Raw genomic sequence first — 13,385 nt, forward strand, 5'->3', positions numbered from 1 at the left:
AATGCCAACTGACCCAGCCAGGGCTAAAACCAGCGATCACTTGCTGTGAGGCAACAGTGCTAGCCGCTGAGCTATGTTATATCTGATTAAAATATCTGTTTTGTTTAAATACACCAAAATATATTACCCTAACTAAACACCTATATGTACACATTTATGCTGAGCAGTGTGCATATGACACATTTTATATGTGCAAAAATCAAATATGAACTTGTATGTCATAAATATGTATCTTTAGAATTGATTAATTCATTAATATAATATCATTTTGTCAATATAATTTTAATAAAATGAGGAAATGTCTGCAAACATCCCTGTTTTTAACCATAAATGATACCCTAATTGCAATTTTTTTACAAACCATCAATTCGACAGTACTTTATCATACAGTAAAATTACCACAACATAATCCGATTGACTTGTTCTTGCCGTAACATTTTATTTTTAGCAACAATGACAATAATCTTCATTAGTTTTAAACTTAAGAGCCACGAAGCAGCTGATTATTTCTTGCTGTAGATTTTGTGGGCTGTAAAAACTCAATGTTTAGTCTGTAAAGCTATGACTCACCTCAAGTCTCAGTCACAGTCACAGATATTCTAATATTTGCCAAGGTATTGCAAATACTTGCAGGTCTTCCGAATCTGTTATTGGAGCCTCGGTCACGTGTCTCAATAATCCCGTAATGCAGACGTGGATATTAAGTCAAGTCTAAGGTTACATTCACTCAGTCTGCGGGATTGACAAGCACATTTTCTCTCGCCAATTCCCCTGTTTAGCTTATGTGTTTGTTTAAATGTCAATAAAAAGGCCTCTAGAGCTGCCAGCTTCCATCAACAATGCTGTATGCAGAGCACCTTACTGTCAGTTGTTTTTTTTTTAATAAAAGTGAGGAGTGAGGAGAATGTTTTTCTGACATTGTCAAACCCGCATTACTAACGCTGACGTCTTTTTACACTATTAGAGCATACAGCCATTTCACCTGGTCAATGTCTCTGTCTCTCTGAGAAAGATTGACCAAGATCATTATCCACATAAACTCTATGGTGGCAAGCACTCACATGCTGCAGAGACAGAGAGAGGAAATGGTGAAGATACAGACTTATAAGTAGACATTACAGCAGAATTTTTTGGGCTTTTTTTAACAGACGGACTAATCAGAGTGATGCAAAGATACCAAGGCATGGATATCTTGGCCATAGAGAACATTTGGAAGTAGGCCATAAGAAGTCAGGTAGGAATACTCGTGCATTCATTTTATTTCGGCTTAGTCTCTTATTTATTAAGGGTCACAGCAGCTGAATGAACCGCCAACTATTCCAACATATGTTTTAGGCAGCCCTTCCAGCCACAACCTAGTACTGGGAAACACCCATACTCACTCACATTTACACACGCACTTGTTTACCAAATTCACCTATAATGCATGTCTTTGGACTGTGAGGGCAACCGGCGGAAACAGAAAATGCCAAATGGCCCAACTGAGACTTGAACCAGTGATTGCTTTGAGGCGACAATGCTAACTATTGAGCCACGGTAGGAATACTCAAAAAAATAAAGTTATTTATTTGAAATATTTCCATATAGAATACATATTTTTAAACAACGTAGGATGCATATTTTTTGCAGCCATAAATGAAACAGATTAATGTAATACTGAAAAAAAAACGTTATTATCCTGCAATATTGGTATTTTACATTTATTTGTAAACCTAGTGCGTTTTTAAATGCGTTTCACTCCTTGACCTTGCTTTATCCATCAAAATAATTAATATTTTTTTATATATTATAATAAAAAAAATTTTGCGTTTTAATCAATTATTATTATTTTTTATTAAATGCAGACTGAGAAAGTCTATGAGGGGGTGCATTTCTCGGCACAACACCAGAGCAGATTGTAATATCAAACTTAAAAATAATTTGAAATCAATACTGGGGAAATCCTTTTTATATTTCACTGAAATTGTGTGAAATGCTCATTAAATGCGTTATGGATTTGTGAATCTTCTAAGAAGGTAAGAACAAGAATCCCTAAAATGGTCCAGCAGAGGGCATCAGATAACCTTATCAGAAGAGGGCATCTTTTTGGGTTGAAAGTCTGCTGATTTGTTCTCAACATGACTCATCTGGGTCAAATCCAACAAAGAAACGTTCTCAGTGTACAAAACAATCCTTTTGTGTTGGGTGAAACATTATTTGGCCACAAGTTTTCCAGTTCTCCAGAACATTAGCAATCACAACAAAGCTAAAATGAATTTTTTTTCTGGCAGAAATGCCAGCCGGTGTTACACCAAATTCTGCGACCGTCGTATTCTGTGACTCTAGTAGGCGCTGTTCTCGCTGTTCAACTTAAACTCGCTCCCACAGGCGGACTGGACACGCAAAAAGCGTACATACTCTCACGTGAACGCGCTCGGCGCCCGTACACATTATATGAGCGCGTCAATATATTTCATCGTTCTCTGTTTACTATTATTTTTCTTGCCTTTGATATATAGATGTTAAGTTTACATATATTTAACAGCCCATCAAAGAAAGCATTTTACTATAATATGACCAGTACAGCGATAGATTATAGATTATATCTATCTATCTATCTATCTATCTATCTATCTATCTATCTATCTATCTATCTATCTATCTATCTATCTATCTATCTATCTATCTATCTATCTATCTATCTATCTATCTATCTATCTATCTATCTATCTATCTGTCTCTCTGTCTGTCTGTCTGTGTAATTAGTCTAGTTTGTTTTAGCCTTTTTTCCCCTGTAAGCAGTTATGTAGATTACTGTTAATCCCTTTTAAATGTTTCCCTAAATATGTTTATAGAATTTCTTAATTGGCTTTTAAATTAAAAAGAAAATTATTTAAGTAAATGTGGAATGTGTGTGTAAAATATTGGTTAATAGAATGTACGCACACAAATTAAAATAAGTAAAGTGCATACTTTAATTTAAAATGAAATGTTTTTTATGTTTATTTTCAAAAAGGTTTAATCTAAGATAACATTTAACTTAACAATTACTTGAAAACTATTAACATAAAGACAGGGTATGGGATTAACATTCTGCCCAGTTGTAGGGGCTTCATGGGGTCAGGCTCAAACACATGTGAAACCTCCGGTCACACGTGTCACTGAATCTGTAACTAAGGAATAAGTGTTTTGAGATTGCCATCTTATTTTAAAAGAAGGTTACCCAGGAACAAGGTAATGGTTTTCTGTACGTTTCCCCTTTCTTTTTCCACTTCTATATTATTTTCCCCACAATAGTGGCACAGCTCACTAAGGTCATCTATTGAACCAAAATATACATTTATATACAACTATATGAAGGGTTAATTGGGTCTTAGTCATGTGGGAAAAAAGTTACCATGGAAATAATAGCTTGACAATTTGGCAATTACTTATCTCTAAAATGTAATATTGAATTAAAATTTTCTAAATTTGCACAATTCTATAATAAAAAATATCAAAAGGCAAAATATCTCCAAATTATACCTTTTTTTTCACACAACTTGATTATTTTTATGCAGTGAAAAACAAAGTACCAGATTCATTCAGCAGTCTCATGGCAATTTTTTCCTGTCATTGTCCACTGCAGAGATATTATTTGCAAACTGCAGAGACTCTACAGGAAATCAAAGTCTTGTCACAACTGTGTAAGACCTCTTTAAAACAAATTGTGATGAAACAAAACACTTTTTTTTATATGTGTCATACATTTTCTGTTGTGTGATTTAAAAAAAATATCCTAACTTGAAAAAGATATTAAGACAGGGAAGAGTCTTGCATTTTTTGTTTATTTTTATTTTGGCTATGTCAGGTAACACTTATATATGTATTTTTAAGGTAGTTATAATGGTTTTCCTAACTGTCTTGGCATGCACGGAGGACTGTGATTTGGCATTTTGGAAAAAAATAATCTGCATAAACTTTAAATAAAATTAGGTGTAGAATTATCTTTAATGCTAGAAATAAAAGCAAAAAAAAATAGTTTTTTGCTGACCAAATAAAAACTTTAAAACAAAACCATGGTGTAGATCTGTATACTTATGCATGAATTAACACATAGTCCTTTAATATGGATACGATAATAATACTAAAAAGAGCCTTAAATAGTCTTGTATATCATTTTGAAAGATGCAAGTACGCAGTGAAAAGAGAAAGAGAGAGCAAAACTGTCCAGAAACATTATTACATACCATTTGATTGAACCATGCGTGTTGTATTTTATCATATTTTATTAATAATAATAATAATAATAATAATTATATATATATATATATATATATATATATATATATATATATATATATATATATATATATATATAATTTATTTATTTTTTCATTATCGGTTTAATGTTCAAATTAGTGTTTTTTTCAGTAGATTATTTGTGTATGTATTATCAAAATTGTAGTTTTTTATTATCATGTAAGCTGTTTGCATTTGGAGAACATTATTTTTTCTGTGTGAAATACGAGGGATTAGATACTAGCATTGAACAATTCATTCAGCACACGCAACCTGGGTGCATTAACGAGGCAAACTAGACAAACTACACAGACAGACAGACAGACAGAGAGACAGAGAGATAGATAGATAGATAGATAGATAGATAGATAGATAGATAGATAGATAGATAGATAGATAGATAGATAGATAGATAGATAGATAGATAGATAGATAGATAGATAGATAGATAGATAGATAGATAGATAGATAGATAGATAGATAGATAGATAGATAGATAGATATAATCTATCGCTGTACTGGTCATATTATAGTAAAATGCTTTCTTTGATGGGCTGTTAAATATATGTAAACTTAACATCTATATATCAAAGGCAAGAAAAATAATAGTAAACAGAGAACGATGAAATATATTGACGCGCTCATATAATGTGTACGGGCGCCGAGCGCGTTCACGTGAGAGTATGTACGCTTTTTGCGTGTCCAGTCCGCCTGTGGGAGCGAGTTTAAGTTGAACAGCGAGAACAGCGCCTACTAGAGTCACAGAATACGACGGTCGCAGAATTTGGTGTAACACCGGAACTCGAAGCTCGACCTCTTGCTGTGAGGTAACATAACCACTGATCCACCGTGTCGCCTGTAAGTTTATTTATATAGAGAAATATTTTGATGTTTATGCAAATGGAATAATGTGGGAAAGCCCTGGGGTGTCTTTCACCAAGATACAATCGCAGCCTCAAGCAACCGCACTTGCCAAGTGAAAATGCTAATAATTTAGTGTTTGTTTAGTTTACTTCGGTGACCGCAAAACGAAAGCAGTCAGCTGTAGTTCATTTAATTGCTATTGACTTGATATTTTTGAAAATACGTCTGGTTAAATTACCGTCATTGATGTGCAGGAACCCAAAACTGGTCGTTCATTTGTGAAATAAAACCAAATCTTGTTGCAAATCGATATCGCTCTGTGGTTTCTTGGAAATCTTTGTAGTGGAACCAGTTCAGCCCAGTTCTTCGAAAGAGTGCTGACTTTTTTGTTTGCATGGGTTATTTTTTTAAGTAGCCATCATAGATCATTATCACTGTAAAATGTGCAGACATACATATCTACACAGAAGTCATACCTGTAAATATGATCATTTTGTTTTTATGCTGGTGGATTTTTAAGATTTTTTTCCCTTTTTGTCCTCTGAATCAAGCATTGGTGTGTGCACATGCTCCAAACTAAATAAATATGCCTATATGCCCTAGCATTTGAACTTGTACACAAGTGTGCCATTAAAAGCACACGAATACCAATGTTGGGGAAAGTTGCTTTGGAAAGTAATGCACAATATTGAGTTACCCCCAAAAAAAGTAACAAGTTGTGTTTCTTTTTTTGGTAAGTAATGATTTACGTTACTTTTGAGTGACTTTTGCGTTACTTTTTATTAACTGACCGAGGCTTGATCTCTTTCAGAACTTGTTTTTTCCTTCCTTTTTAATCCTTTAACCCTGCCCCACTAAAAAAAAAAAAAAACTCCTAATGTCACTATATAACACACTCAATGCATTTTTTCTTCAACACATCCCATAGTTCCAAAATTATCAACCTCTACCAAATGGATGATATGTCAGTTTATATTATATTTATTATATATTATATTATATGATATGTCAGTTAGAATATTTCAGATTCTCATTTAACATGTTTTCTTATTTTCTTATATACAATAAAACCAAAATCAAGTGTAGTAGGTACCCGGGCTAGCTTAACAAGCTTTTACTAGACTTAGAAATATCCGTGCAGGAGTGTTGAGGCAAGCTAGGGCCAAATTTTGCAGGGCACCAGCCCTCCAGGACCGAGTTTTGTGCACCCCTGCCTTGGTCTTTAAATATCCCTTAAATCTAAATTCTATTATTTTGCCAAAAAATAAATATTAAAAATATAATTAATAATTATAACAAAATTTAGACTGGCATCATGGCCAAGACAAAAGAAATTAATGATTAGAATTTAGTAATTAAAACTATTAATTTAAAATGTTTTTCAAAATCATTCTTGTCTCTGTTAAACATCACTCAGAAAATATTTTTAAATGAACTAAATTTCTACAGAAGGGCTAATAATTATGACTTTTTGACTATATACAGTTGCAATCAGAATTATTAATCCCTCTTTGATTTTTTTCTTTTTTAAATATTTCCCAAATTATGTTTAACAGAGCAAAGAAATTTTCACAGTATGTCTGATGTTTTTTTCTTCTAGAGAAAGTCTTATTTGCATTTATTTCAGCTGAAATAAGAACAGTTTTTTAGTTTTGTTTATTTTTCCAAACATTTTAAGGCCAAAATTATCAGTCCCTTTAAGATATATTTTCTATAGTGTACAGAACAAACCATCGTTATACAATAACTTGCCTAATAACCTCTGCCTAGTTAACCTATTTAAGCCCTTAAATGTCACTTTAAGCTGTATAGAAGTGCCTTGAAAAATATATAGTCAAATATTATTTACTGTCATCATGGCAAAGATAAATTTAATCAGTTATTAGAAATGAGTTATTAAAACTATTATGTTTAGAAATGTGTTTAAAAAAAACCTCTCTCCATTAAACTATACATTAAAAGAAATTGGGGAAAAAATAAATAAGGGGGTCTAATAATTCATATTCCAGTTGCAACTGTATTATAATTGTATTGTGATTATGATGTATTATCTCACTACACCTGATTTTTATAATGCACAATATTAAATGTGTACCTGATACACTCGCCTCTCTAATACTATAGTTTATGTTTTTGCTCCTATACTAGAGCTGTTGTGTTTATTCCTCTCCTGCAGGCTTGCACTTAGTACTTTGAGTTCTTGAGTTGATCCCATTGTAATAAAACAATGATTTCTGCAAAAAAAAAAAAAAAAAGCTCAATGTAAACATAATAGCTAAACTTGAGCGTTTACAATCTGCATTTCGGCGCTACCTGTTTAGATTAATGTTATATTTTAGTCACTTACCATCAAAGTAGAAAAGTAAATACCAAGCTAGTAAATTTTAACTTGAGAGATCAGAGTTGTAGAGAGAAGCAATGCCCCCTTGTGGCAAATGTACAAATCAAAGGCGGGAGAGACATTCCATACACAATATTAACAAAGGTAAATATATTGTGTAGGAGCATTATATTTAGTGTTGGGCAAAAACTAGACGCGATAATCCAAAATAAATGTTTGTGTTGACATTAAACCATGTGTGTGCGCTGTGTAAATGTATTATGTAAATATAAATAAATGCATGTCTTTGAGAAAATATTTATTTATATTTAGATATTTATTTATATTTTATATATATATATATATATATATATATATATATATATATATATATATATATATATATATATATATATATATATATATGTATATATATATATATATATATATATATATATATATATATATATATATATATACATACCAATTTATGTACAAATTTATGTATACATTTATGTATTTAGGTTTAATTTATAATTAGTTTTGTATACTTTTTGTTTTTAATATGTAATATGTGTGTTTGAGCATCACATAATAAATAGCACACACACATTGTCAAAACAAATTTTGGATGCAATCAATCTTTTCCCAGCACTATATTAGAGATTACGGCCTATTAGAAGTTATGCTGACAGAAGTAAAAAAAAATAGTTTTCCCACATATTAGTAATTTGTAGTAAATAATTTAGTGTTTTTGAACCAAACAGTACTTGAATTAATCTGTAATTGTGAGATTATAGTTGTAATATGTACAAACTGCAGAATACTGTCGTTTTCTACAGCTATACTACAATACACCACAGTTTACTGTAGTTAAATCTACTACGGTCTAATACAGTATTTATTACAGTTTATCAGTTCAGTAGAGTTCGTATGCTGTAGCATTCATTAACAGAGTGCATTTTATAATATAATAGTACTACAGTAAAATATACTTTAGTACAGTATGGTTAAAAAACACCATAGTATTAATTTTAGATTACTATCGTATTTAATAATTTTTTGGTTTAAAGGAAAATTTAAATTCAGCACTCGTCAAGCATCTTCACCCTTCACCCTTGTGTATTACTCCGCCCACATGCAACAACCAGAGGTCACGCTACAGTTTGACATATTGCTGCTGTTGGACATCATAATGTACTTTTGAGGCTTTTTAGTTGAGACTGTAGTTGTTTAGATAGCAACTATGCAGTTTAATTATAAAGATAGGGCCTATTTTGTTAATTTTAGATAGCACGTCGGCGGCCATTAGCCTCTATCATTGAGCTGAGCAAAGACGGTTGACGTTGTCTATCCACAAGATGGCGACAGAGACGCATAATAAGCCCTTAGAGGAGGAAAAACCCAGCGTAATTTTAAACTACAGCTGATTAAATCATTATTAAACAGGTAAGTGGAGATCTCTCTCTTTTGTATGTTGCGGTGTTGTATTTATACCATAGTAATGCAGAGCTAGTGTTTCTTCCCAAACTGATAAACTCCCAGTGAATGGTTATGTTCCTTATACAGCATCAATGTTATGATGTAATTAAAATAAAATCAGTTAAATAGACTTTGGCATTCATTTAGTCGCTAAACGAGATGAAAAGCCATTTACATGCACGCGCCAGTCAGAATTAGCAGGCTAGTGCAAAAGCTCCATTGAATATACTGGGGTAAAATAAATGTTCATATTTTAAAGACATGGCAGAATAAAATGTTATTTAATGCAGTGCTTCTTGTACATTCCGAGACCCACTTTAAATCAGATATCAGTCAGGCAGTGGAGATCGCTGATAAAGAAAACAGACCTTAAATCCGCTGATTTACAGTTCACCTGAAGCGCTTGACCCAGGCATGTGACAAATTAAAAATATTTCTGCATACTTCTGCACATACCCTATCGTAGTGCATCAAGTGTGAGATGGGACTCACATATTAGCAATGTCGTTTTTTTTTTTTTTTTGGCCACTTTTTGTATAACACTGAATTACTTTTTGTTTGGCCATCTGTTTCTAATGAGCCCTGTTACTGCAGACTAGTTCAGTAAAAAAAAAAGAAAGAAGGAATGCCAACATGTGTTTAATGCTTACTGTGTATACTGTTTACTGCTTTGGCTGTTTTTGCGGTTAATTATTGTGATCTCCTGATTAAAACAGAGAAATAGTAAGAAATCTCTGTAGACTGATGGCATTCAAGCCGTTCAGCCTTATAATCTTAAAATGTCAGCAAAATCACCTGTTTTGTCATCACTTTAGACATAACGCTAGAGAATCATTCAAATACTAGCTAAAAGTGATGTTGGTGAAGCAGCGACGGTTTCTGCTGTTCTGACCATCAGCTGCAGATGTGAATGAATGTCAGAAGAAGTTGGTTTCTCTTACAAAAGGATTATGAGACTCAAAGCAGTGCAATGTGGCTGTATATCGTCACTTTTGGCGGGACTGGGGGCTCGGCCAGTGGCCTCGTGCCATTGCACGCTTCCCACCAGTGCCAATATCTAGCCATATCGCACTGCTATGAGTGTGATATTGCTCATGTACAGTATAAATAACTCTTTGAACTTTCCTGAACCCCCAAAAAACCAGCTGCTTACTATCAGAACATGCGGCTGATACGTCTTGTTTTCTTTTCCCATAGGGATTAAAGGCGGGGGAAAGGGAAGATAATACAAAGAGATATAACAGGTTTTATCAGTTTAGTGTGTCTTTAGCAGTGATTGTGGGAGGTATAAATCAAAGATGTTTCATCATTCATTGCCAAAGAGCTGAGAAAATGTAAGCAACTCCCTTTTACACGCTTCTGATTAAAAATATAATGTGCAACCCACGTGGGCATTTGTTTAAACACACTCCCACTTACAACAAACACATTTACATTTATGCATTTTGCAGACACTTTTATCTGAAGCAACTTGTAAAAAAGAAATGGTGCAATTACTCCAACACTACATTCAATTGCAGTTTTATTAGATAAGCGGATAAAGAAACAAAATTCTGAATAGATATTTTCATTTTGTAATGGCTTATATATTATATTTTATTATATTATATTATATTATATTATATTATATTATATTATATTATATTATATTATATTATATTATATTATATTATATTATATTATGTTATATTATATGGAGGGGACACGGTGGCACAGTGGGTAGGAGTTTTGCCTCATAGCAAGAAGGTTGCTGGTTGGAGCCTCAGCTTACCCAGTTGGCATTTGTGTGGAAAATGTTCTCTCCGTGTTGGCGTGGGTTTCCTCCGGGTTCTCTGGTTTCCTCCACAAGTCCAAAGACATGAGTTATAGGTCAATTGAGTAAGCTAAATTGTCAGTGTATTTGTGAAGGAGTGTGTTAGGATGTTTCCCAGTGATGGGTTGCAACTGGAAGGGCATCCACTGTGTAAAAACATATGTTGAATAAGTTGGTGGTTCATTCTGCTGTGGCGACCACTGATGAATAAAAAGATTAAGCCAAAAAGAAAATAAATATTATGTTATATTATATTATAATTTATTATTATATGTTAATTTATTATCATATTATATTATATCACATTTTTTATATTTTACCAATTATTTATTTATTAATATTGCATTAAAATTATTATTTAGTAATAATTAAAATTTAAAATAATATTATTTAATATAATACTACAGCTAAATGCTTTCATTTTGCCGTCACCGAAGTAAACGAAACAAACACTCAGATTTTGTGGTAAATTATTAGCATTTTCACTTGGCATTATTAATTAAATACTAAAATAATATTATTTATTGTTTTCATAAATAAAAATATTAATGCATATTGCATTTCTGGATATTCAGTTAGTAAAGATTACAAGTTTTAAGAAAAAAAGACACCTTTCAAAAGTGAAAAGCATGCTCCTAACTTTGCATGCTCCTTAAAGTCCTAACTGTGTTTGCAGTTTTTTTTTTCTTTTTTCTCATTTAATGTTTGTTTAATTATGACAGTAAAGTCTGACTTAGACAAAAGTCTTGTCACTTAACAGAAATAATGTACAGTATAGAATATAAAGTCCTGCTGCAGTGGAAAAAGAATTAATATTGTGTATGACTCCCATGAGCTTGGAGTACTGCATCCATACGTCTCTGCAATGACTCAAATCACTTATTAATAAAGTCACCTGGGATGCCAAAGAAAGAGTACTTGCAGGACTCCCAGATTCATCTTCAATGCCTTCTTTTTCATCTTACCCCAGACATGCTCAATAATGTTCATATCTGGAGACTGGGCTGTCCAATCCTGAAGCACCTTGACTTCTTTGTATAAGAAGGATTGCTATCCTGCTGAATAATTTGCCCTCTCTTGTGGTTTGTAATGTAATGGGCAGCACAAATGTCTTGATACCTCAGACTGCTGATGTTGCCATCCACTCTGCAGATCATCTCCCTATACTAAATGTAACCCCAAACCATGATTTTTCCTTTACCAAACTTGACTGATAACTGTGAGAATCTTGGGTCTATGTGGGTTCCAATAAGTTTCCATTTTTCCAAATGATCAACTAGAAGTCAAGTAATTATTTGTTGCTCTTACAATTTGGTTCGACGATCAAGACTTGTGTCAGGTAGTGTAAATCATATGAATTCAAATAAAAATGTGTCTTCAAATTCTGTTTTTTTTTCTTCTACATTACTTCTCTTTTCACAGATCACTTTTACTTTTTATTCTCTTCCCTTCTGTCATCTGACTTCACATACCTGTATGCGATGTTCAGTCATGGTTCAGTCGGTGGATAAAATCAACCCTCTGCATTCTTTTTCTCGGTGAATATCTTTGTTTCACCTGTAAACTCAACAACAGATCACACCGTTTCAGTGCTACATAATGATCTGATAGTAAAAAGAAGAGACGGACCATGTCAAGAATTAAAATTAAAATATGAATGCTGACAGTCATTTTTTTTCAATATGACAAAAGTGTGTTTTTATGCATGACGGAAATGCTATTTTAAGCATTCAAGAGTTAATCTTGCTCTCTCTCTGTCTTTCAGGTTTAATAAGTGCAGAAAAAACACACTACACAAAGGCAGTTTTGTTAAAGGACTCTCTGATTAATGGATCTGAATGGAGAAGTGATGCCAAGGCATGCAGAAATAAAATACATTGGCCAGTGACAGCGGTTGCAGTCAACACAAAGGTAAAGCTCATTGAAATGCCTGGCCGGGCCTGTTGTAAAATTGCTGCTCAGTAAATTGGTTTTTGACGAGCGACGGGTTTCCGATGGTCAGATGCTGGAAGAATCACGAGAGACTTTTTTTCTTCAGAAGGAGGGAATATTTAGGTTGAGATATTCCTGATCCTTTCACTGGCAATAGCAAAATTTTCAAAACCTTTGATATTTCATAATATTAAATCAAATGTGTGAATATAAAATCAAAATATCTTCTGTGTAGGGCCAGACAGAATCTGCGGACATTTTTTGCTATTTCTGCGCAGAATTCTGTAAAAATCAGATGTATGCAGAATGATTATGGGAGTATCTAAAAACTTTATATATGAAATAAAAATGATACATTTTTTACTTTTCTGTAATGTTTACAATGCAAATCCAATAGATTCACTTATTTGGTAAACAAAGCAAGTCTCTCACATAATACATCTACTAAAAGACATAAAATATTACTTTATGAACTGTTTTGTAAATAAATCACGTGAACATTTTTATATTAGACTGAAATTTTATAACCTGCATAAATATGCATTTACACAAGTAAATAAATAGACTCAGATGGGCTAAAAGTCTATGGAATTCCATGTGGCACACAGATTCCATGTAGCCCTACTAATATGTTTGTGCACTCCTGAAACAACTTACTTAAACTGTAGTTTTACTATAATTTTAGTATAAAGTATATTATTAAACACTTTTTGG

General features: G+C 32.8%; 1 protein-coding gene across 4 annotated transcripts in view; it reads left to right on the forward strand.

Annotated features, from left to right (window-relative positions):
* Window positions 1–5,015: 5,015 nt before the first annotated feature.
* Window positions 5,016–13,385, forward strand: part of tlr2 (toll-like receptor 2) — a 35,117-nt gene continuing 26,747 nt past the window's right edge. For 3 of the 4 annotated variants that reach the window (XM_073928768.1, XM_073928736.1, XM_073928803.1), the window contains exons 1-2: window positions 5,016–5,118; window positions 12,505–12,650. The gene's annotated coding sequence lies outside the window, so the exon portion shown is untranslated. Of the gene's footprint in view, window positions 5,119–8,600; window positions 8,894–12,504; window positions 12,651–13,385 lie in introns of those variants that run through there. The other variant, XM_073928898.1, reaches the window with a different exon arrangement.

The sequence above is a fragment of the Danio rerio genome, chromosome 1 (assembly GCF_049306965.1).
Source record: "Danio rerio strain Tuebingen ecotype United States chromosome 1, GRCz12tu, whole genome shotgun sequence".
NCBI lineage: Eukaryota > Metazoa > Chordata > Actinopteri > Cypriniformes > Danionidae > Danio > Danio rerio.